Raw genomic sequence first — 22531 nt, 5'->3', positions numbered from 1 at the left:
GTTCGTTGGAAGCTTGGGGTATGCAAGCTTGAGGTCTTCTCCTTTGAAGATTTCCATTCAAGAATATCATCTTCTTCATATCACCTTGCTCTTGGAAAGGTAGTATTCTAAAACACCCTATGGTTGTATTTTGATAGCATGCATTTCATATATGGATCCGATTTTGGGTTTTGCATTTAAAAATGGTTTTAAATCTTGCAAAGTAACATGTTTTAAATCCTTATTCCGCTGCGTTTTAATTTTATTTGGATAAAATTACTTTGATAAACATGTGAAAAACCCATCAAATAAAGATCAATGTAGGTTACAATCTTGTAGATCTAAAGATCCATGAGTGGTTTCTCAAAAGAACCAAGTGAAAAATATAAGATTCATTAAATATTGGACCTTATAAAAACTAATCACATTTTTGGTGGATAAACAAGTGTAGAAACACTTGTGTAACTAGAAACTTTCATGAAGAAATATTTTTAGAAAATATGGTGGAAGTTGTAAACACTTAAAGTCTTTAAAAATAAAGTATTTAAAGAACTAATCACATTTTAAAAGGTAACAAGACTTACTAAGGACACTAGTAAGTTACTACATATTTTTATAAAATTTCAAGTTCATGAGTTTATAGTTTATGCTTGTTTTTGACAAGTTTGATTAGTAGAGGTTGCATATTGTTGATTGAGAATTGTTTGAATGAATTTTTGAAAAGAAAATGATATGCTAATAAGCATGGACACCTTCATTTACAAAGGAAACTCTGGCGAAATTTTCTAAAAATCCCAACACTTAGAAAATATTTTTCTAAACAAGCATTACAAGTATATTTTATAACTTGTGTTTCGAATATAAACTTCGCCATAATTTTTGGTAACAAATATAAAGTGTCGAAGGTCGGTTTTTGTAAAGAAAAATGTGTAAATATATATAATTAAAATATATACCTTATATTAGAACACTTGTGTGGATACTTGTTTATTTTGTGAGATAGTTATATTATTTTAGGATAAAATAATGTAACTTAGCAACATAACTTGACATTTGAATTGTGTGGTATGTGGTAGAAAGTAATGAGTAAATAAAGCGTACGTAGGATACGTGTTGTGCATGAGAAACTGATTGTTATATGTACCTTATTAGGACGTGCTTGATTTCCTAATTAATAGAGTAATTAATCTAACTGAGCAAACCAAGGTGAGTTCACACACTTTCTAAGGCATGGGATTCCCGGTGGTTGGGAATGGGTTAAAGAATTTAAAACGGAATCTACTTATCCTCCTTGGGTAAGATATGTACGGCCATCCTCCATAGGTAGGATGCCAATAATAATTCTGCGTATTCTCCTTGGGTAGAATACGTACGTTCGTCCTCCTTGGGTAGGACAACAACCTTAAAACTTACTAGACAAAACTCTATCATGAAGTCCCTCAATTTATATCGACTTAATCGCCGAGGCCAATGACGAGCGGGTCATTAGTTAATAGCGCTAACAAATCTCACACCGTGCCAGTCGGACGGGCGTGTACTAATGAACTATGGCAAACTGTCAGTGATGATAGACACTGATGTAGGGCACAACTTATTTGCGTTAGTAGTCGATATGGTAAGGTCTAGTGGTTCACATGGGGAAGCCCCCACTGATCATGGATATGGTTTGGGTAATAAAGATTGAACTGGTTAATCATACTTTCAACTAGGGGGTAACCCCCACGGCAATTACGCCAACGAAAGACAAACCACGTTTTCATAAAACAACTTAAAAACTAATCAACCAACCGTGAACTCACTCAACTTTGTTGTTGACTCGTTGTTACATGCCTTACAGGTCGTTAAATGCTTATGGAGCTTGGACGAGGAAGGAGTCGTTGTGGGATACAGACTATTATGTTCCGTGCTTAATATTTAAATCCTTATGAACTTGTTAAACTTACGCTTTGGACTTTAAACTTATGAACTATGGACTTATGTTTTGAACTTACGTTTTATGCTTCCGCTGTTTAATTTGAACTTAGTTAACTAGCTTTGGTCACCAATTGTATTGTGGTTGATTCTATTTACCTAATTGCGTTGTCCAATATGATTGGTGGCTCGATCTTGGTCATGTCATGCCTCCAAGCGGTGACACTCCGCATGGTGGATTTTGGGGGTGTGACATATTGGTATCAGAGCCATTGGTTATAGTGAACTTGGTTTTAAAAAGTAGAAAAGCTTTTTGATAAAACCAGACTGTAACCAGTACAGTGCTCAACGATCCACAACGACGATTCGCTCCACGTGCAAGACTCGACACAATAGGTGGTATGATTTATGTAATCTTGTCGGTTAGATAGTTCACACTGTGCATTAGTTAACGTGATAACTGCTATTTGAACCTTGTGTGTTTACTCTCCGCTATCGTCCCACACTTACGCACTTTCGTGACACTTTTCTCACTTACGTTGCTTCATTGTGAAGATCATGAACGGACGCGGAGGACGTATCAACCTAACTCAAGCCCAGCTGACGGCTCTAATCAACGAATGAGTGCCTGAAGCACTCACAGCAGCTCCAGCAGGAGGTATAACCTGCTATCTCGACCTATCATAGGACGTTTTAGATCCTACCTTCGCAAACCAACCCTCGTGCTTAACCTTGTCTTTTATTCTTGCACAACAGGTCAGCATGCTCAGCCTCCTGTGTGCACGTTCAAAACATTCATGGATTGCCGACCTAGTACTTTCAGCGGCATAGAAGGAGCTGTAGGTCTTCTTCACTGGTTCGAGAAGCTTGAGTCTGTTTTTGAGATATGTGAATGCCCTGAAGATCGTAGGGTGAAATATGCTACTGGAACACTCGAAGGTGCTGCGTTAACCTGGTGGAAAGCACAGGTTCAACTGTTAGGGCTGGCAGTTGCTAATGCCACCCCATGGAATGGTTTCAAAGAACTTATTAAAGAAGAGTACTGCAGTCGGGACGACATCCACAAGCTGGAGGTGGAATTTTTCAATTTGAAGATGATTGAGGCATACACGAAGAGGTCAAACGAGCTGGCCATCTTGTGCCCTACAATGGTGGACCCTCCCATCAAACGTATTGAGCTGTACCTCAAGGGTCTTGTACCAGAGATTCAGAGTCACGTAACCTCAACTAATCTTGGCACCATACAGCAAATCATCAAGTTGGCTCATCGTTTCCCTGATCAGGCAGTTGAGCAGAACAGGCTGCCCAAGCGTATTAGCGCTACTACTTTTGATGCTCCCAAAGATAATAAGCGCAAGTGGGATGGAAATTTGGGCAAGGGTTCTACTTCAGTTCAGTCTCAGCAACGAAAGACTGATGACCACCAGAGTCCTGGTCAGCAATCTTCTGGTAGTCAAGGACAGGGTGGATACCGAGGAAACCACCCCAAGTGCAATCGGTGCAACAAGCATCACAGCGGGCAGTACAACAAGGGTCGTTGTCAGAGATGTCACAAGCTGGGTCATGAAGCTAAGGATTACAGGAGCCCACGTCCTGCGAATCAGACTCGCCAACAACAACAACCAGCTCCACCAAACCACCAGCAGCTGCAACAGCAGGGCAATAAAGGATGCTTTCAGTGTGGCATTGAAGGCCACTTTAAGAGGAACTGCCCTTAGCTGAACCAGAATCAGAACAACCAAGGAAACGGGAACCACAATGGAAACAACAATGGAGGCAACAACGGAGGCAACAATGGAGGTAACAATAATGGCAATGGCGCCCGAGGTCGTGCCTTCGTGATTGGTCAGGGAGATGCAAGGAACGATCCCAACGTTGTGATAGGTAAGTTTCTTCTGGACGACTTCTTTGTTACTGTTTTATTTGATTCGGGTGCTGATACTAGTTCTGTGTCCTTAAAAGTTAGCCAATTGCTTAAGCGCACTCCAACGCTTCTGAACACCAAACACATGGTAGAGATAGCAAACGGTAAAAGTCTTGAAGCCACACAAATAGTTAAGGACTGAAACCTCGTCCTAGCTGGCCAGACCTTCTCCATCGATCTTATTCCTATTGTTCTGGGTAGTTTCGACATCATTATTGGGATGGATTGGCTATCTCAACATCAAGCGGAAATTCTTTGCAACGAGAAGATTGTCCGCATCCCTCGTCCTGGTAAAGAACCCCTCGTAATTCGTGGTGACAAGAGTGGTGCTGTTGTCGGCATCATCTCCTTCCTTAAGGCCCAAAAGTGTTTGCGAAAGGGCCACACTGCTATTCTAGCCCTCGTTTCTGATACATCCACGGAAGAAAGGAAGATAGAAGACATTCCTATTGTGCGCGACTTTCCTGAGGTATTTCCTGAGGAATTACCTGGTCTTCTGCCTCATCGACAAGTCGAGTTTCAAATCGAGCTAGCTCTTGGAGCAGCGCCCATAGCTCGAGCACCTTATCGTCTAGCTCCATCAGAACTTGAAGAACTGTCCGCGCAACTACAGGAACTCTTGGAAAAGGGTTTCATACGTCCAAGCTATTCGCCTTGGGGAGCTCCAGTGTTATTCGTGAAGAAGAAGGACGGTACCTTCAGAATGTGTATTGACTACCGCGAACTCAACAAGGTAACCGTGAAGAATCGTTATCCCCTCCCGCGCATTGATGACTTGTTCGACCAGTTGCAAGGGTCGAGTTATTACTCTAAGATTGATTTGAGATCGGGATACCATAAGCTGAGAGTCCGAGAGGAGAATGTCTCCAAAACAGCGTTCAGAACTCGTTACGGCCATTACGAGTTTCTGGTTATGCCTTTCGGATTAACGAATGCACCTTCAGTCTTCATGGATCTCATGAACCGAGTGTGCAAACCTTACCTAGATAAGTTTGTCATAGTTTTCATCGACGATATCCTGATCTATTTGAAGAGTCAGGAGGAACACCAGCAGCATCTACGACTTATTTTGGAACTTCTTCAAAAAGAGCAGTTGTATGCCAAGTTTTCGAAATGCGACTTCTGGCTTCACGAAGTCCATTTCCTAGGCCACGTAGTAAACAAGGATGGGATTCATGTTGATCCATCCAAGGTTGACTCGATCAAGAACTTGCCTGCACCCCCCACACCAACAGAAATCCGCCAATTCCTTGGTTTGGCATGATATTACAGAAGGTTTATCAAAGATTTCTCTAAGATTGCACAACCCCTCACTTCGCTGACTCAGAAGGGTGTCACCTATCGCTGGGGTGATGCATAGGAATCTACATTTCAGCACTTAAAGAATAGACTTTGTAGCGCGCCTATCCTCTCATTGCCTGAAGGCACAGATGATTTTGTGGTTTATTGCGATGCTTCCATCCAAGGACTTGGTTACGTGTTGATGCAACGTGACAAGGTCATTGCCTACGTATCACGCCAACTTAAAGTTCACGAAAGGAACTACACTACGCACGACTTGGAATTGGGAGCAGTTGTTTTCGCGCTTAAAATATGGAGACATTACCTGTACGGTACCAAGTGCCCCATTTACACCGATCACAGGAGTCTCGAGCATATCTTCAAGCAAAAAGAGTTAAACATGCATCAACGCCGATGGGTCGAACTCTTGAATGATTACGAATGCGCGATCAAGTATCATCCGGGCAAGGCCAATGTTGTAGCCGACGCCCTCAGCCGAAAGGATACTATACTTAAGCGTGTACGTGCGTTACAGCTTACCATCCAATCTAACCTTCCCGCTCAGATTCGCGATGCTCAGGTTGAAGCATTGAAAGCAGAGAACATCAGGGCTGAGTCCTTACGAGGATCGAGGCAGCGGCTAGAATGAAAGGAAAACGACGCCTACTATGTTAACGGATGCATCTGGGTTCCATTTTTTGGTGACTTACGCGAGCTTGTAATGGATGAAGCACATAAGTCTCGTTATTCAATACATCCTGGTTCGGATAAGATGTACCACGACCTAAAGTCTACATACTGGTGGCCTGGTATGAAAGCCAGCATAGCAACCTACGTCAGTAAATGTTTGACTTGTGCTAGGGTCAAGGTCGAATACCAGAAACCATCAGGCCCACTCCAACAACCAGAGATCCCTAAATGGAAATGGGAACAAATTTCCATGGATTTCGTTACTGGCCTGCCCAGATCTCAACGCGGAAATGATACCATTTGGGTGATCGTGGATCGACTGACCAAGTCTGCATATTTTCTGGCTATCAAGGAAACGGATAAGTTTCCTACTCTAGCAGACATTTACCTAAAGGAAGTGGTATCAAGGCACGGAGTGCCAACCTCCATCATCTCTGATCATGACGTGCGTTTTACTTCTGAACTGTGGCAAGCCATGCACAAGTCTTTTGGCTCACGTTTAGATATGAGCGCTGCTTATCACCCACAGACGGATGGGCAATCTGAACGCACCATCCAAACCCTTGAAGACATGCTCAGGGCATGTGTAATCGACTTTCGTAATGGCTGGGAAAAGCACCTCCCGCTAGTGGAGTTTTTGTATAACAACAGTTACCACACCAGCATCCAGGCCGCTCCGTTTGAGGCATTGTATGGACGGAAATGCCGATCATCTCTCTGTTGGGCAGAAGTTGGTGACAATCAAATCATTGGCCCAGAACTTGTAGTATATACAACCGAGAAGATTTCTCAGATATGACAACAAATGGCGGCAGCTCGTGACCGTCAGAAAAGCTATGCCGATAAGCGAAGGAAACCACTCGAATTCCAGGTTGGGGATCGAGTGCTACTCAAAGTCTCACCTTGGAAAGGTGTAGTTCGTTTTGGCAAACGAGGCAAACTCAATCCGCTTTATGTCGGACCATTCGAGATCATTGAGAAAATTGGCAAAGTCGCTTACAGGTTGAATCTACCTGAAGAACTCAGTGGAGTCCACAACGTATTCCACGTGTCAAATCTGAAGAAGTGTCTTTCAGACGAGACCCTCATAGTTCCTCTCTAGGAGCTCACTATCGACGACCAGCTGCGATTCGTCGAGGAACCAGTAGAGATTACTGGTCGAGATGTTAAGATTCTCAAGCGAACCAGAATACCTCTCGTCCGAGTTCGTTGGGATTCCCATCGTGGCCCAGAGTACACCTGGGAACGAGAAGACCAAATGAAACTCAAGTATCCCCAGCTGTTTAAGAAAAAATGCAACCACTACTGAGGCTGAAGCTACTGCAGAATTTCGGGATGAAATTCCAAATCAACGGGGGGATGATGTGACACCCTAGGAAAACCAGGAAACCAACACAACATAACCAGCTTTCTCAGTAACCACGTGCTAAATTTCGGGACGAAATTTTCTTAACAGGGGGAGAATGTGACAACCCTCAAAAACTTCATGTAACCGTACAATTTATTAATGATAATTAAAATGCTTGATGACTGTGTGGATTACTTAACTGCTTTCTGATTACTGTGATATACTTACATGTGCTTGTTAACATACTAGTAGTGTACAGAAAAGTTACTAAATAGTCCGGTATGCTTTCCTGAGTGTTAAGAATTTAAAATGTTACAAATATATATATATATATATATATATGACACTTTACAAATTAATTAAGCACTTTAACGGAACAACACCGAACCGAACAACCGGACTTTACCCGGAACACAAAAATATTGTCAAACACATTGTTCTTATTTTTCTGAGCTAGTTAGGGTCCCCGAACACCCTAACACACTATATATTACTTAACACACATAAATCCCTATCTCAGCACTTGGAAACTAACTAGATTCCCTAACCATCCATCACCACCCAACTAGAACCCCCCCTACTTCATGGTTACAAGGGGTGGTTCCACACCCTTGTTTTCATGAATTATTTATTAGGCATGTCTTGTACTAATGGAACATTAAACCTAAGGGATAAAGGGATGTTGGAAAATCTTCTATTTAACCACAAGACCTTAACTCATTCTTATCTACACATCACCTAAACACTTTCTTCTTCCTTCCTTCTTTACGTTCGGCTGGCCCCTAGTAGCACCACCACCACCATCACTTGATCACTTGCAAGCATTTTAAGGCCATACATAAGTGTTAAAGTGCATACAACGAAGCTCGGTGCGTACGGATGTTGAAGGACCACTCTCATCTTCTTTTATCCACCACATTCTTCACTTGAAGTGGTTTGTTTAAGTGTCTATCGCCTCCGTCAATCAAAACCGTAGTAGAAACAGAAGAATTCTAGCGTTTTATTGTAACATCTAGTTAAAAAGGCAAGGTGGCATTATTGTAAATAACGTGAACTACCTTATAAACCTTGGCCTATAAATAGGGAGCTATAGTGTTAGACATAAGACTTTTTGCTCATTTGATATTTTAGGGAGATAAGCTTAGAGAGAGAAAGTCTAGAGAGAGAAAGTTCTCCACGTGATTCTCAGTGCATTGTACTCGTCATATTATTCTATAGAATCACGTTATTAGTACGTTCTTGTGTGTTCAGTCACGTTCGTGTACGGATTCCGCACGTCACACGTTCGTTACACAATCGTTTGGTGTCAAAACCGATCCTACAAGTGGTATCAGAGTAGGAGCTCGATTGCACTAATCAATCACATAGATTCGTACAGGATTTCATCGATTTCAGATCCGAATTTCATCTATTTCTTCATCTTTTTCATTTTTATCACGTTTTTCATTGAAAATCGTCAAATTGAACGGGTTTTTAAGGTCGAAAATTCATGATCTTTTAATATGTTATGCGAAAACACCTGATCTATAACCCTACCAAGTTTCAGATCCTAATTCCTAGCCGTTTAGGAGAAATCTGAGTTTTTAGGTCCGATTTCATGTAAACAGCCAAATTCCGCACGAAATTGTCTGTGTTAGTTCAAACGAAATCAGATTCCGCTCCAAAGTGGTTTAATTCCGCTTGAAATTGGTGATTCCGCTTGAAAGACCTTATTTCGCTTGAGCTGTATTCCGTTTGAAAGCTGATTCCGTGTGAATGTGTCGTCAATTCATTTGAAGTCAGCTTTGTGTGTGCATGTGTTTCTCGGTCAAATAAATATAAACATGAAGTCGGCTAAGTGGATTTGTTAGGTCCAATAACAATTCAACATTCAGACTTTGCATGTGCATTAATCGATCCAAGAGTTAAAGTTCATTTAGTTTGTCGGCCATTTTGATTCAACCCATGTGATCATAAATGACTTAAAGTTGAGAGGCCCAATTAGATAATTGTGATGAATTAATTGATTTGTCAGCTCATATGTGCATGTGACTTTAATTCAGCGGCCCAATAAGATTTAAGAGTATTAAAAAATTGTCGGCCACCCATCTTTAGTGCAAACAAAATTCAAAGGTTATCAGCCCACTTATAAGCGGCCCAATTAGTGTTTGAACAATTAAAGTTGTTGAGTGTTTCAATTGAATACAATATAAAGGTCCAATAAAATTGAATTGCATATTGAAGTTGTTGGCCACTGTTGTAATCCATGTGAAACAATTAATTGTACCGGCCTAATAGTTCTAATAGGCCCTATAGGATTATGTTGGGTATTAAAGTTGAACTAAAAACAATTTTTAAATCAAGTCACTTAACAAAGAAGTTTGGTCAAAATGTTTGATGAACAGGAAAACGATAACCTTGAAAGATTGAATGATTGGTATGATAGGTTTTGGTTTAACAAAAGAGAAAAAGGGAATAAGCATGTTTGGGTTAATAGACTTGAAAATTTTTTGTGCAAGAAACATGAACCGTTGGATGAGTTGGTAACATGGTATGATCAATTACTTGAAAATTTAAAAAGGAATGAGATAAGAATATCAGATGCTGAATAGATATCAAAATTTGCAGATGTATTACCGGCTGAATGGAATGAATTCTTGACTAACCTGAAAAAGGATTTTAGATTCTCAAATTTGTGTTTAAGAGAATTCATCAGTAAGATTAAAACACACAATTATGAAAATGAAAAGAAAAAGAAGGAGTTGATAGATGAAATAAAAAGGGATTTAGAAAAGATAAATTTGGATGTGATCATAGAAATGAGAAAAAGAATCTCTGTGTGTCTTGCTGCAAAAAATGTCATGAAATATGATATTAAGAGAGGTTGCTACATAGATGAACATACAAACCCTCTTGATTTTGTTAAAATTTTTCTTGCAGGAACAGACAAGAAGGAGACAGAGCAAACATCAAAAATTGAAGAATCCAAGAAGGATGAAATTTCAAAAAGTGAAGTTGTGTGCTCAAAATGTGACAAATCTGCAGCAGACAATGTTAAACTCTTGAAGGATGTGGAAAGTTTGACATTGGATAACAAAAGTTTAAAAAATGAAAAACTGAAATTAGAAAAAGATTTTGAAAAAATTAAAGTTGAAAATGAAAATATTTCTTGGATAAAATTAGAAAATAAAGTTTTAAAAGAAAAAGAAACAGAATTTCAAGATCAGATAAGAGTTTTTGAAAATGAAAAGGCAATCAATTCTCATTTTGAGAAAATTTCTCAGCTTAAAAATGAAGCTGAGAATTCAAGGAACAAAATTGAAGAACTTGAAAAGAAATTGAAAGGCTTTGTGACTTCATCATCATTACCAGATCTTGTATGTCCAAAACCGATCAATTCTATTCCGATAAGTGACAATGTCACAAATGTTGACAAAGTCAAAATTGAAGATTGTGATGATAAAACTGATGATGAAAAAGAGAAAAGAAAATTATTTTTGGAATTAAATGAAAAATTTAAAGATACTGTTTTCCATTCTACTGAAGTAGGTGAATGCTCAAAGCAGAAACCTGTTAAGACGAATGTAGAACAAAAACAAAATGTTAAAAATTCTAAAAACTCTCAAAACAACAAGAAAAGTTCATCAGTTCAATCATCCAATCATTCTAAAAAATCATAAAAAGTTGAAAATCAAAACTCACAAAAAGTTGGTAATTAATGGTACAGGTTAGACCACAATACTCAAAAGCCAAATCCAGCTTACAGGAGAAGATGGGATGAAAGTTCTCAAATGCCAAATCAAAGATACAAGAAAAGACATGATTACCACAAGGCAATTCAATGCTATGATCTAAGTGTGTGGTATGAAAATGGTGTGTGGTATGAAAGTGAGGAAAGGTATGATAACAGAGTGTGTTACACATGTGGTTTTCACGGACACATTTCTGTTAACTGCCAAAGTCAGAGATTTGAAACGAGAAGGTGCTTTGAATGCCAAATCAGAGGACATATTGCAAGGGATTGCCCAATGAGATCAAAGGAAAGATCGAGGGCTAAATCTCAGAAAATGGTGAAGAACTCAGTCGAAGTCGAATAAAAGCCCAAAGAAAAGAAACAGAAAAAACAGAAAGTGAAACTTTCACAAGGGCAGAAAGACAAATTGAGAAAGAAAAGAAAGAAAGTAAGGGAGTATCTCCAAAAGATTTTGTCCTCGGATACAACTGGTAATCCGAGAAAAAGTTCTGATGAATTGCTTTCCTCAACTGAAAAGGCAAGCAAAACAAAGTCATCAGATGCAAATCTGAGGACAAAAGGGGTGATAAAGAAAGAAAAATTAACTAATCAAACCAACAAAAAATCAAAGAAAGTTAATTTTTCAGATAAAGCTTTTATCAAAGTGTTTAAGTATAACAAAGATTGTGAAAAATCATGCACGTCACGAGTTGACAAATTTGGAAAGCTTAAACATTGTAGAGAATGGGTTCCAATAGAAAATGGCAATGAATCTGTTTCTGAGAAAACAAAAGAGCCATCTTCTGGCAAGGAATTTGTTTCTTCGGAAACAAAGGAGCCACGTGTTGGCGATGAATCTGACTCTTTAAAGTCAGACAAGCCACATTCAGGTAATGATTCTGGTTCGTCAAAACCAGAAGACCATCTGTTGAGGTAAAAACTGTCAAACCCAAGGCTGGTCAGGCTTGGGTGAATTTGTTCAAGTAAAATCCTGACTTGCCGGAGTTCCCAGGTTGGTAAGTGTGGAACAGGAATCGGCATCTTTCTTGAGAAATTTATGATTGTGATATTTCGATCTTTCAAGAGGTTAATCAAGGACATTAAATTGTACTTGACTTATCTTTCTGACAAGGGTTAAAGAAAAACAAGGTGATGAAATCCCGAATTTGTGAAATGACACACAAAACTAATTTTCCGGAAAAACCATTTTGATTTAAACAAACTTAAGTGTTTTGAAATCATAATGGGAAAATAGTTTGTTGTCAAGGGGAGTTCTGATTGTTTATGCCAAGTGAATGGTGAATTGAAGCAATTTGATATCAGTTTGTCACTTTCCTTGTACAATTTATTTTCAAATTTTTCCAGAAAATCAAAATTGAAACATATTTTGATTTTAGGGGGAGAAAAATTTAAAAAAAAAATAGAAAATTTGAAAATGTCAAAAACATTGAAAAATCAAAAATGAGTTTTGTTGAGAAAAGAAGAAAATGATAGTAAATCAGTGGACTATCACAGCATGCTAAAGATATGAAATGTCAAATGTGATAAACGGTTTCACTAATGATGTGACGATAGGCTCAGTTAGACTAGTAGATTTGCGATAATGATACAAACTAAATGAAAAAGCATAGTTCTAGTGGGAAACATGGTTGAAAGCATAGTACTTAGTTTTGTCCTTCGTGATTGTGTGCCTACTCAGTAATCGCTGAATGCTAAAAGAGCATAAAAACCGGTCAGTTTGTGAACTTTCACAACTTGATGAAAAAGTCACTGTGATTGTGCATTTTATTTTGCAAAGATTTAAACTTGTTTTATTTCTTTATTTTGTTTAAGCATTGGACATCCTCTGCATATACGTGAGTATCGAACTGGATGTTAGTGCCTAAACATTCTGGTTTATTTTCTTTGGTGTTTCGTTTAAGCTTTGGATCACCTCTGCGTATACGGGAGTATCGACCTGGTGGTTAAAGCCTAAACAACTTCAACTTGTTTTATTTTCTTATTTTGTTTAAACATTGGACTTTCTCTGCGTATCGAAAGATCGACCTGATTGTTAATGTTTAAACATTGTGCTTTATTTTTGCACATATCATAGTTGATAAAAGTTTAAAGGCATTACTTGAGTTAGTGTATTGCATGATGAGGGGATATGCTGAGATCGTGGGGTCCATAAGAATTTAGTACAAAAATTAATATATCTTAACGTATCAGTAAGCATTTCGAAAGTTTTTAGATTGAGTTTAAGAGGACAACTATATCTTTAATCTATGTGAATCGTTTAGAACTTAAAATGTTTAAAGCTTAACGGTGCTTGTGATGTGTCTCATAAACTGATATGATCCTCTTACTCAAACTCACAAAAATATTGTCTGTATATATTTCTTTTCTGTATTTCATTCAAAAACAAATCCAAAATGATTTTCGGAGTGTTTTAGCATAAAATTTTGAAAATTCAAAAAGATTTTATTTCATCTTGTTTTCGATAACTGATGTTGGAGAGCTGATTTTCAAAATTCCAAGTGCTAAATTTGATGAACTTGAGGATTGGGAGAATGTGTTTGAGACAAGAAATAATTTTGGAATGTTAATTGGTTCATTATTTTGAATCAAAATTTTTAAAATTACAATTTAAGTAGTTTATCAATGTCAAAATTGTTTATCTTCCAAGTGGTAGAGAGTTGTGCAGGTTAAAGACAAATTTCTGATCCTGTAGCTACAGAAAGCCAGGAGATGTTTCAGATTCTGTGAAAACAGCAGAGCAAGATTCCCATACCTTAGCATAAATAAAGTTTGAGCCAGAATTCTATTCATGACTGCGATCCCAGCTTGTTGAAAGGGGGAGTCTGAAGACGTAAAAGTCAGAAATAGGTTCTGAATCAACATTCAAAGGGAAATTTGCTTGAAAGGGGGAGTTTAATTGTTAAAAGATCAGTTTCTAGACTTGAAACTGCGTTCAAGATAAAAGCTGCTGTTGTTGATGATCAAGAGAATTGAAAGACAAGACGCTACGAGATTGACTGCGGTTGACAGCAAAGGCCAGAAATAATCTGATAGCTTCAAGTCTTGCTACAGGGGCAAATGTTTCATCATAGTCAATGCCCTCTTCTTGTCTGAAGCCTTGAACCACAAGCCTGGCTTTATTCTTGACAACAATGCCCCTTTCATCAGTTTTGTTTTTGAAGACCCACTTTGTGCCAATAGGACTTACACCCTCTGGCAGTGGTACAAGCTCCCATACTTGTTGTCTTTTGAACTGTTGGAGCTCCTCTTGCATGGCTTCTACCCAGCTATTTTCTTTCAGTGCCTCTTGGTACTTGACTGGCTGATGGAGAGATAGAAAACCAGCAAAAAGACAAATGTTTTGGGATTGACTTCTTGTGAGCACCCCTTCATTGATGTTGCCAATAATTTGATCTAGTGGATGAGATTTCAAGAAGATTAACTCCCCTTGGTATGGAACAATGGCATTAAGTGGTGAGGGCTGCATGTGATAACCCTCAAAAACTTCATGTAACCGTACAATTTATTAATGATAATTAAAGTGCTTGATGACTGTGTGGAATTACTTAACCGCTTTCTGATTACTGTGATATACTTACATGTGCTTGTTAACATACTAGTAGTGTACAAAAAAGTTACTAAATAGTCTAGTATGCTTTCCTGAGTGTTAAGAATTTAAAATGTTACAAAAATATACATATATGACACTTTACGGTTTAATTAAGTACTTTAACGGAACAACACCGAACCGAACAACCGGACTTTACCCGGAACACAAAAATATTGTCAAACACATTGTTCTTATTTTTCTGAGCTAGTTAGGGTCCCCGAACACCCTAACACACTATATATTACTTAACACACATAAATCCCTAACTAAGCACTTGGAAACTAACTAGATTCCCTAACCATCCATCACCACCCAACTAGAACCCCCCCCCCCTACTTCACGGTTATAAAGGGTGGTTCCACACCCTTGTTTTCTTGAATTATTTATTAGGCATGTCTTGTACTAATGGAATATTAAACCTAAGGGATAAAGGGATGTTGAAAAATCTTCTATTTAACCACAAGACTTTAACTCATTGTTATCTACACATCACCTAAACACTTTCTTCTTCCTTCCTTCTTTGGGTTTGGCCGCCCCCTAGTAGCACCACCACCACCATCACTTGATCACTTGCAAGCATTTTAAGGCCATACATAAGTGTTAAAGTGCATACAACGAAGCTCGGTGCGTTCGGAAGTTGAAGGACCACTCTCATCTTCTTTTATCCACCACATTTCTTCACTTGAACTCCCCTAGTCTTGAACTAGTGGTAAGAACTTAGATTTTTGCTTTTTTACATCTTGTTTAAGTGGCTAATAGTGTTCAATGATTAAAATGATAAGAACTCTAAGGAATCTTGTAAAGAAGTCTTGAACATAAACTAGTTGGTAATAAAAGTATGGTTAAAAGTTGAGAAAAAGTATGATATTCATGTGTTGTGATGATTGTTGGTTGTTGTTGCTTATGTAGTTGATGGATCATCATATGGTCTTGCTCAATCATGATTAAAAACATGATCTAGCAAGATGAGAAAGTTAGAAATGTGAAGGATGATGGAATCATCCACACATAAACTATGAACTTGAATAAATAAAGGTTTTCTTGAAAAATAAAGATCAAAGTAGGTTACAATCTTGTAGATCTAAAGATCCATGAGTGGTTTCTCAAAAGAACCACGTGAAAAATATAAGATTCATTAAATATTGGACCTTATAAAAACTAATCACATTTTTGGTGGATAAACAAGTGTAGAAACACTTGTGTAACTAGAAACTTTCATGAAGAAATATTTCTAGAAAATATGGTGGAAGTTGTAAACACTTAAAGTCTTTAAAAATAAAGTTTTTAAAGAACTAATCACATTTTAAAAGGTAACAAGACTTACTAAGGACACTAGTAAGTTACTACATATTTTTATAAATTTTCAAGTTCATGAGTTTATAGTTTATGCTTGTTTTTGACAAGTTTGATTAGTAGAGGTTGTATATTGTTGATTGAGAATTGTTTGAATGAATTTTTGAAAAGAAAATGATATGCTAATAAGCATGGACACTTCCATTTACAAAGGAAACTCTGGCGAAATTTTCTAAAAATCCCAACACTTAGAAAATATTTTTCTAAACAAGCATTACAAGTATATTTTATAACTTGTGTTTCGAATATAAACTTCGCCATAATTTTTGGTAACAAATACAAAGTGTCGAAGGTCGGTTTTTGTAAAGAAAAATGGGTAAAAATATATAATTAGAATATATACCTTATATTAGAACACTTATGTGGATACTTGTTTATTTTGTGAGATAGTTATATTATTCTAGGATAAAATAATGTAACTTAACAACATAACCTGACATTTGAATTGTGTGGTATATGGTAGAAAGTAATGAGTAAATAAACCGTACGTAGGATACGTGTTGTGCATGAGAAACTGATTGTTATATGTACCTTATTAGGACGTGCTTGATTTCCTGATTAATAGAGTAATAAATCTAACCGAGCAAACCAAGGTGAGTTCACACACTTTCTAAGGCATGGGATTCCCGGTGGTTGGGAATGGGTTAAAGAATTTAAAACGGAATTTACATATCCTCCTTGGGTAGGATATGTACGGCTATCCTCCATAGGTAGGATGCGAATAATAATTCTGCGTATTCTCCTTGGGTAGAATACGTACGTTCGTCCTCCTTGGGTAGGACAACAACCTTAAAACTTACTAGACAAAACTCTATCATGAAGTCCCTCAATTTATATCGACTTAATCGCCGAGGCCAATGGCAAGCGGGTCATTAGTTAATAGCGCTATTAGGTTTAACAAACCTCACACCGTGCCAGTCGGACGGGCGTTTACTAATGGACTATGGCAAACTGTCAGTGATGATAGACACTGATGTAGGGCACAACTTATTTGCGTTAGTAGTCGATATGGTACAGTCTAGTGGTTCACATGGGGAAGCCCCCACTGATCATGGATATGGTTTGGGTAATAAAGATTGAACTGGTTAATCATACTTTCAACTACGGGGTAACCCCCACGGCAATTACGCCAACGAAAGACAAACCACGTTTTCAGAAAACAACTTAAAATCTAATCAACCAACTGTGAACTCACTCAACTTTGTTGTTGACTCGTTGTTACATGCCTTACAGGTCATTAAATGCTTATGGAGCTTGCACAGGAAGGAGTCGTTGTGGGATACGGACTATTATGTTCCGTGCGTAATATTTAAATCCTTATGAACTTATTAAACTTACGCTTTGGACTTTAAACTTATGAACTATGGACTTATGTTTTGGACTTACGTTTTATGCTTCCGCTGTTTAATTTGAACTTAGTTAACTAGCTTTGGTCACCAATTGTATTGTGGTTGATTCTATTTACCTAATTATGTTGTTCAATATGATTGGTGGCTCGATCCTGGTCATGTCATGCCTCCTAGCGGTGATACTCCGCATGGTGGATTTTGGGGGTGTGACACTGCAGATGTGAATCATTTGAGCTAGCCATTACTGGTGACTTTGATGATCCAGTAGTGGCTTTAAAAGGTGGTGGAATAGGAGGTAAAGGTGAGGACTCATGCTGACTTTGATCCACTATTTGTGGACTTTTTTCAGCAGTGTTTGATGATGTGGAAGTAGGGGTTAAGGGGCTACTTTGGTGAACAACTGTTGAGGTAGCAGTGGTTGAGCTTTGACAACTGTTTTGAACACCCGCTGCTCTTCCCATTGTGGCAGACTTTTGTTATGGAATGATGATCTCATACCCATAGTCTGGTGATGAATTCTCTGATGGACCTGCACTGTTAGTCTTGACAACAGTATTTTCAAAAGTGAATTTATCAAGATCAAACAAATCTGCAGGATTTGCCGGGATTTTCAGTGATGAAAGTTCATTGAACTTTACATTCAAAGTCTCTTCCACTGTTTTGGTCCTTGTGTTAAACACTTTGTAGGCTTTAGCAGTGGTTGAGTATCCCAGATGATAACCACAATCAATTTTGGCTGTAAACTTTGAGATAGAATCTTTTAAGTTTAAAATGAAGCATGGGCAGCCAAAAACTTTGAAATATGAGATTAATGGCTTTATTTTATACAGCAGTTCATAGGCAGTCTTTTGATGCCTGGGGTTGATTAAAACTCTGTTTTGGACATAGCAAGCAGTGTTTACTGCCTCTGCCCAAAATGTTAATGGCAAACCTGAATCTGCAAGCATGGTTCTGGCAGACTCAATCAAAGTTCTATTCTTTCTTTCAACAACCCCATTTTGTTCTGGTGTCCTTGGAATGCTATATTGCCTCACAATTCCTTTTGACACACAGAAATCATCCAACTCCTTGTTCCTGAACTCTGTGCCATTGTCACTTCTGAAGATTCTTACTGGAAGGTCAAACTGCTTTTCAACCTGTTTCACAAAGTCTTGCAGAATGCCTACCGTCTCATCTTTTGAGTGTAAAAAGTAAGTCCATATAAACCTAGAAAAGTCATCAACAATAACCAAACAATATTTCTTTTTCTTAAGACTCGTGACTTTAACTGGGCCAAACAAATCCATATGAAGCATTTGCAAACATTTGGTTGTTTTGGACTCATCAATGGATTTGTAGGAGCTTTTATGTTGTTTACCTTTTAGGCAGGAAACACAATGCCCAGGACAGGTGAACAGTTTTTGAGGTAGACCTCTTACTAACCCCTGTTTTGAAATGGCAGTGATTGTCTTAAGATTTGTGTGCCCCAATCTTCTGTGCCATAATTCTGTCTCCTTGTTTGATGCAGCTAAGAACAGGCAGGCATCAGTTATGGGGCACTCTTTTGACATATCAACAACATAAACATTGCCACTTCTTTGAGCAACAAGTTTAGTTTTACCATTTTTGATTATTGCTTCAATCTTTTCAACCATTTCTGGTCCAACAATCCTACAACACTCCTTTGTGAAGAATGATCCATACCCCTTATCACTCATTTGTGAAACACATAGGAGGTTGAATTGTAGATTGTCTATAAGATTGACATTTTCAAATTTTACATTTCCAGATTGTACTGTGCCAGACCCCAGAACTTTCCCTTTACTATTATTACCAAAGGATATATCACCCCCTCCATGGATTTTGAAATCTTTGAGAAGGGATTTACATCCTGTCATGTGCCTGGAGCCTCCACTATCTACATACCAAAGGCACATGAAGTAAAAGGATTAGTTCATTAGGGTCTCCAAAGCCAACAAGGCTTTAGATGGGGTCTCAACAGTGTCTGGGATGGTCTCAGGTGCATGAGCAGTGGTTAGATCAAGGGTTTGGATAGTTTTAGGACTGTTTTTCTCTAACCACTGTTGTGGATCTTGACCAACCACCTGTTGGTAACCAAAAGGATGCCTGTTCACTCTTGGTTTAAAAGGCCTTTTGTAAGCCTCATAAACATGTGGGATCCTTTGGTATGATGGTTATCCCTTAACTCTCTTGAATTGATTGGCAGGGGGTGCATCAGTCACTTGAACATCTCTTTAGACAGATGTTTGGTTCAGCTGTTTGGACTGGCACAAACAGTTGTTGTTTCTTGGTGAATTTGACAGATGATGTTGATGGACTCAAAGATGTTTTTGCAGTGTACGCATCCTTTTTTATATCAAAGTTTTTAAGATATGTAGGATCGTGTTTTGACCCGAACGAGTCGTTCAGAGGCGTTCTTCTATGTTTCAGGTGCGGAATAACAAGAAACATAGATAGAAATAGCTTGATCTTCACTTAATCTACTGTTTTTATTGATTTGAAAATGATTACAGCTTAAACGTCACACCGGCAGCACCTCGGTATGGAAATCGACAAGGTTACAAATGATTTCGCTTATCTGGTTTATATAGGGTTGAAGGTTTCGCTTATACGTACATGTCCACAAGAGCGGAACCTCATGTGTACGTATAAGCGAAACTACCTAGTACACATAAGCGAAACCTTTACCAATGACCTTAAAAGCGAAACTATCTCTCTAAACACATACACTTGCCTATTTTCTCGAATATTGTGCCCTAATGTATACAATACACTATATGACTCGATCCAAGATGAAGTCGACAGATGAAGTGCACCAACAGACTCCCCCTCAGATGTTGACGGAGTCGTCCATCGAGTCACGACAATGCTGTATCTTCACATCTTCAATCTTGATCAGTCTCTGGGCTTTTCTTTCTCTCTATATTCAGACTCCTCCTCTCGATTTGCTGGCATTCCTTTGTTCTTCAGCAAAATCTGAATCAGGATCATTGTCTGGCTTTTCATCAATCAAAATCCTCATGTATCGCAACCTGACTTTCGTTCAGTTTCAAGATCAAAACTTGGCTATCTTCTAGCTTGAGTCTCTGGATCGACCTGACACAACTTAACCAGCAAAGACTTAACCCATAAATAAATTTTCTAGATTTAACAAATTTAATGCACCAACAGTCTGACATAATCAGATGACACCTTCTCATAACATGTACACCAACAACACTCTCTCTTAGATCACACACACATGATGAACCACTTTTTGATTTAGAAAACATATTTGGATATTTCAACCACACTCCCCCTCACAATAATGTCATCATCATGTTTAGCACTCGGAATTTTGAAAATCAGCTTTCCTACATCAGTTGTCAAAAATCTTTTTGGTCTTTTCAAAAGATTTATGCTAAAACACACCCAAAATCTTTTTGGATTTTTCTAATGGAAAGTTAATGACACCACTTGTAAAGACAGAATGAAGCAGAAATAAAATATATACAGGCAATATTTTTGTGAGTTCGTGTAAGAGGATCATATCAGTTTATGAAACATGTCACCAACACCGTTAAGCTTATTACATTTTAAGTTCTAAATAATTCACTTAGATGGTCGGTATGTTTGTCCACTTAAATTTTCACACAAAGTTCAACTAATCCGAGATACGATGTTAATGTCTTAGATACTGACTTATTCGTGTGTCTCACTACTTGAATATACTCCCGTATCCAGATCCCAATATTCAATCTTACAGGTGAGTATACCACAGATGATATCTATTCAGGGGTTAAATGCGAGGGCCGCGAGGGCTCAGATCGATACTTCCGTATACGCAGAGAGATGACGGCTTCGACTTTTGGTGTGTCCCCTTTAGAGGATCTTTTTATTTCAACAGCAGCGACTATCAATTTTATTGTTTCATCAGCATGCTGAGGGCGAAGCTATGTTTCAAGCTTTTTGCGGAAAGCATTATCCGGGGACTAGGTCAGTACTTCCATACAACAGAAGTCCCGGGATAATACCCCAGATATCACTGAGCATAAAGACCTAGTATCTCAGAATAAGGGACCTTTCAAACAAGATTTCAGGGGTTACCTATATATCCAAGTTTGTGTTAACCCATAGAACAAGCAAGTTTGAAATTTAGTTTATATCTCGTTACAATTTATTAAATATGCGAAAACCTACTGACACATCCATAGTAAGATTGTTCATCACATTTTTCTTTACATTTCTTTAGCATGTTGTGACAGACCACTGATGTACAATCATTTCCTCTTTTATACAACAAAACTCATTTTTGAATTTTGTCATGTTTTTGGCTTTTTCAAATTTTCTAATGTTTTTGGATTTTCTGAAATTTTCTACTCCCCCTAAAATGCAAACACATTAAAGAAATTTGAAAACTATCTAAGCTTCTTGACCCACTAGAAGAAAATTCAAAACAAACTGTACAGAAACATGACAACCGACATCAAATCGCATCAAATCGCCATTCACTAGGCGTAAACAATCTGAACTCCCCCTTTCACAAACCGTTTTCTCATTTAGATTTCAAAACACTTAAGTTTGTTTTAATCAAAATGATTTTTCCGAAAAATGAGTTTGTTTTTACCACTTGTAAGTTTACCACTTGTTTAAGTACGGGGATATGGTTCATCATCTTGTCAGTTATATCAACTGTAGTAAATCAAGTACAACTTAATGTCCTTGATTCACTTGTTTGCAATCAAACAACCTCTAAATCACTTGTAAGAACAACCACTTGTAGATATAACCAATCAATATCAATTGTAGGAATGAATCATCTACATTTTACCCATCAAAGTGCTGATTCCTGCTTCGCACTTACCAACCAGGAAGCTCTGGCGTAGTCATTCAATCCTGTAAAAGTTTAACAATTTCAAGTATTTTCAAAAACAACCTTATTAAACATGAAAGATGCAGATTCCTGATCCACGATTACAAACTTGGGATCTCCGGCATAGTCCTAAGACTTCTATGGGAAACAAACTTCCATCCAAGTCTTTTCAGACTTGATGGCTTTCAACTCTTGCGCAGTGGGGTTGTATGTTGCCTTTTTAGTCGCATAAAAATCTTTAACCCCCTTCGCTTTCCCATTCAACATTTTCCCAAAAAATTTCTTTACACTTCCATTAAAAGTTTGCTCGACATCAAATTCATTTTTCTCAGTGTAAAACTGTTTCGAGATATCAAATTTTCCAATTTTCTTTTTAATTTCTTAAAATTTCAATGATGGAAACTCATCATCATTCATTGAAATTTTCTTCTCAACCTGTGGCTCTTCTGGCTTTATGGAACCAGATTCATCGCCAACATTCACATGATTCCTTTTAACAACCCACACTTGGTTGTCTTTTCC

The sequence above is a fragment of the Helianthus annuus genome, chromosome 11, assembly GCF_002127325.2.
Source record: "Helianthus annuus cultivar XRQ/B chromosome 11, HanXRQr2.0-SUNRISE, whole genome shotgun sequence".
NCBI classification, from domain to species: domain Eukaryota; kingdom Viridiplantae; phylum Streptophyta; class Magnoliopsida; order Asterales; family Asteraceae; genus Helianthus; species Helianthus annuus.
Note: the sequence above shows the minus strand (reverse complement) of the source record.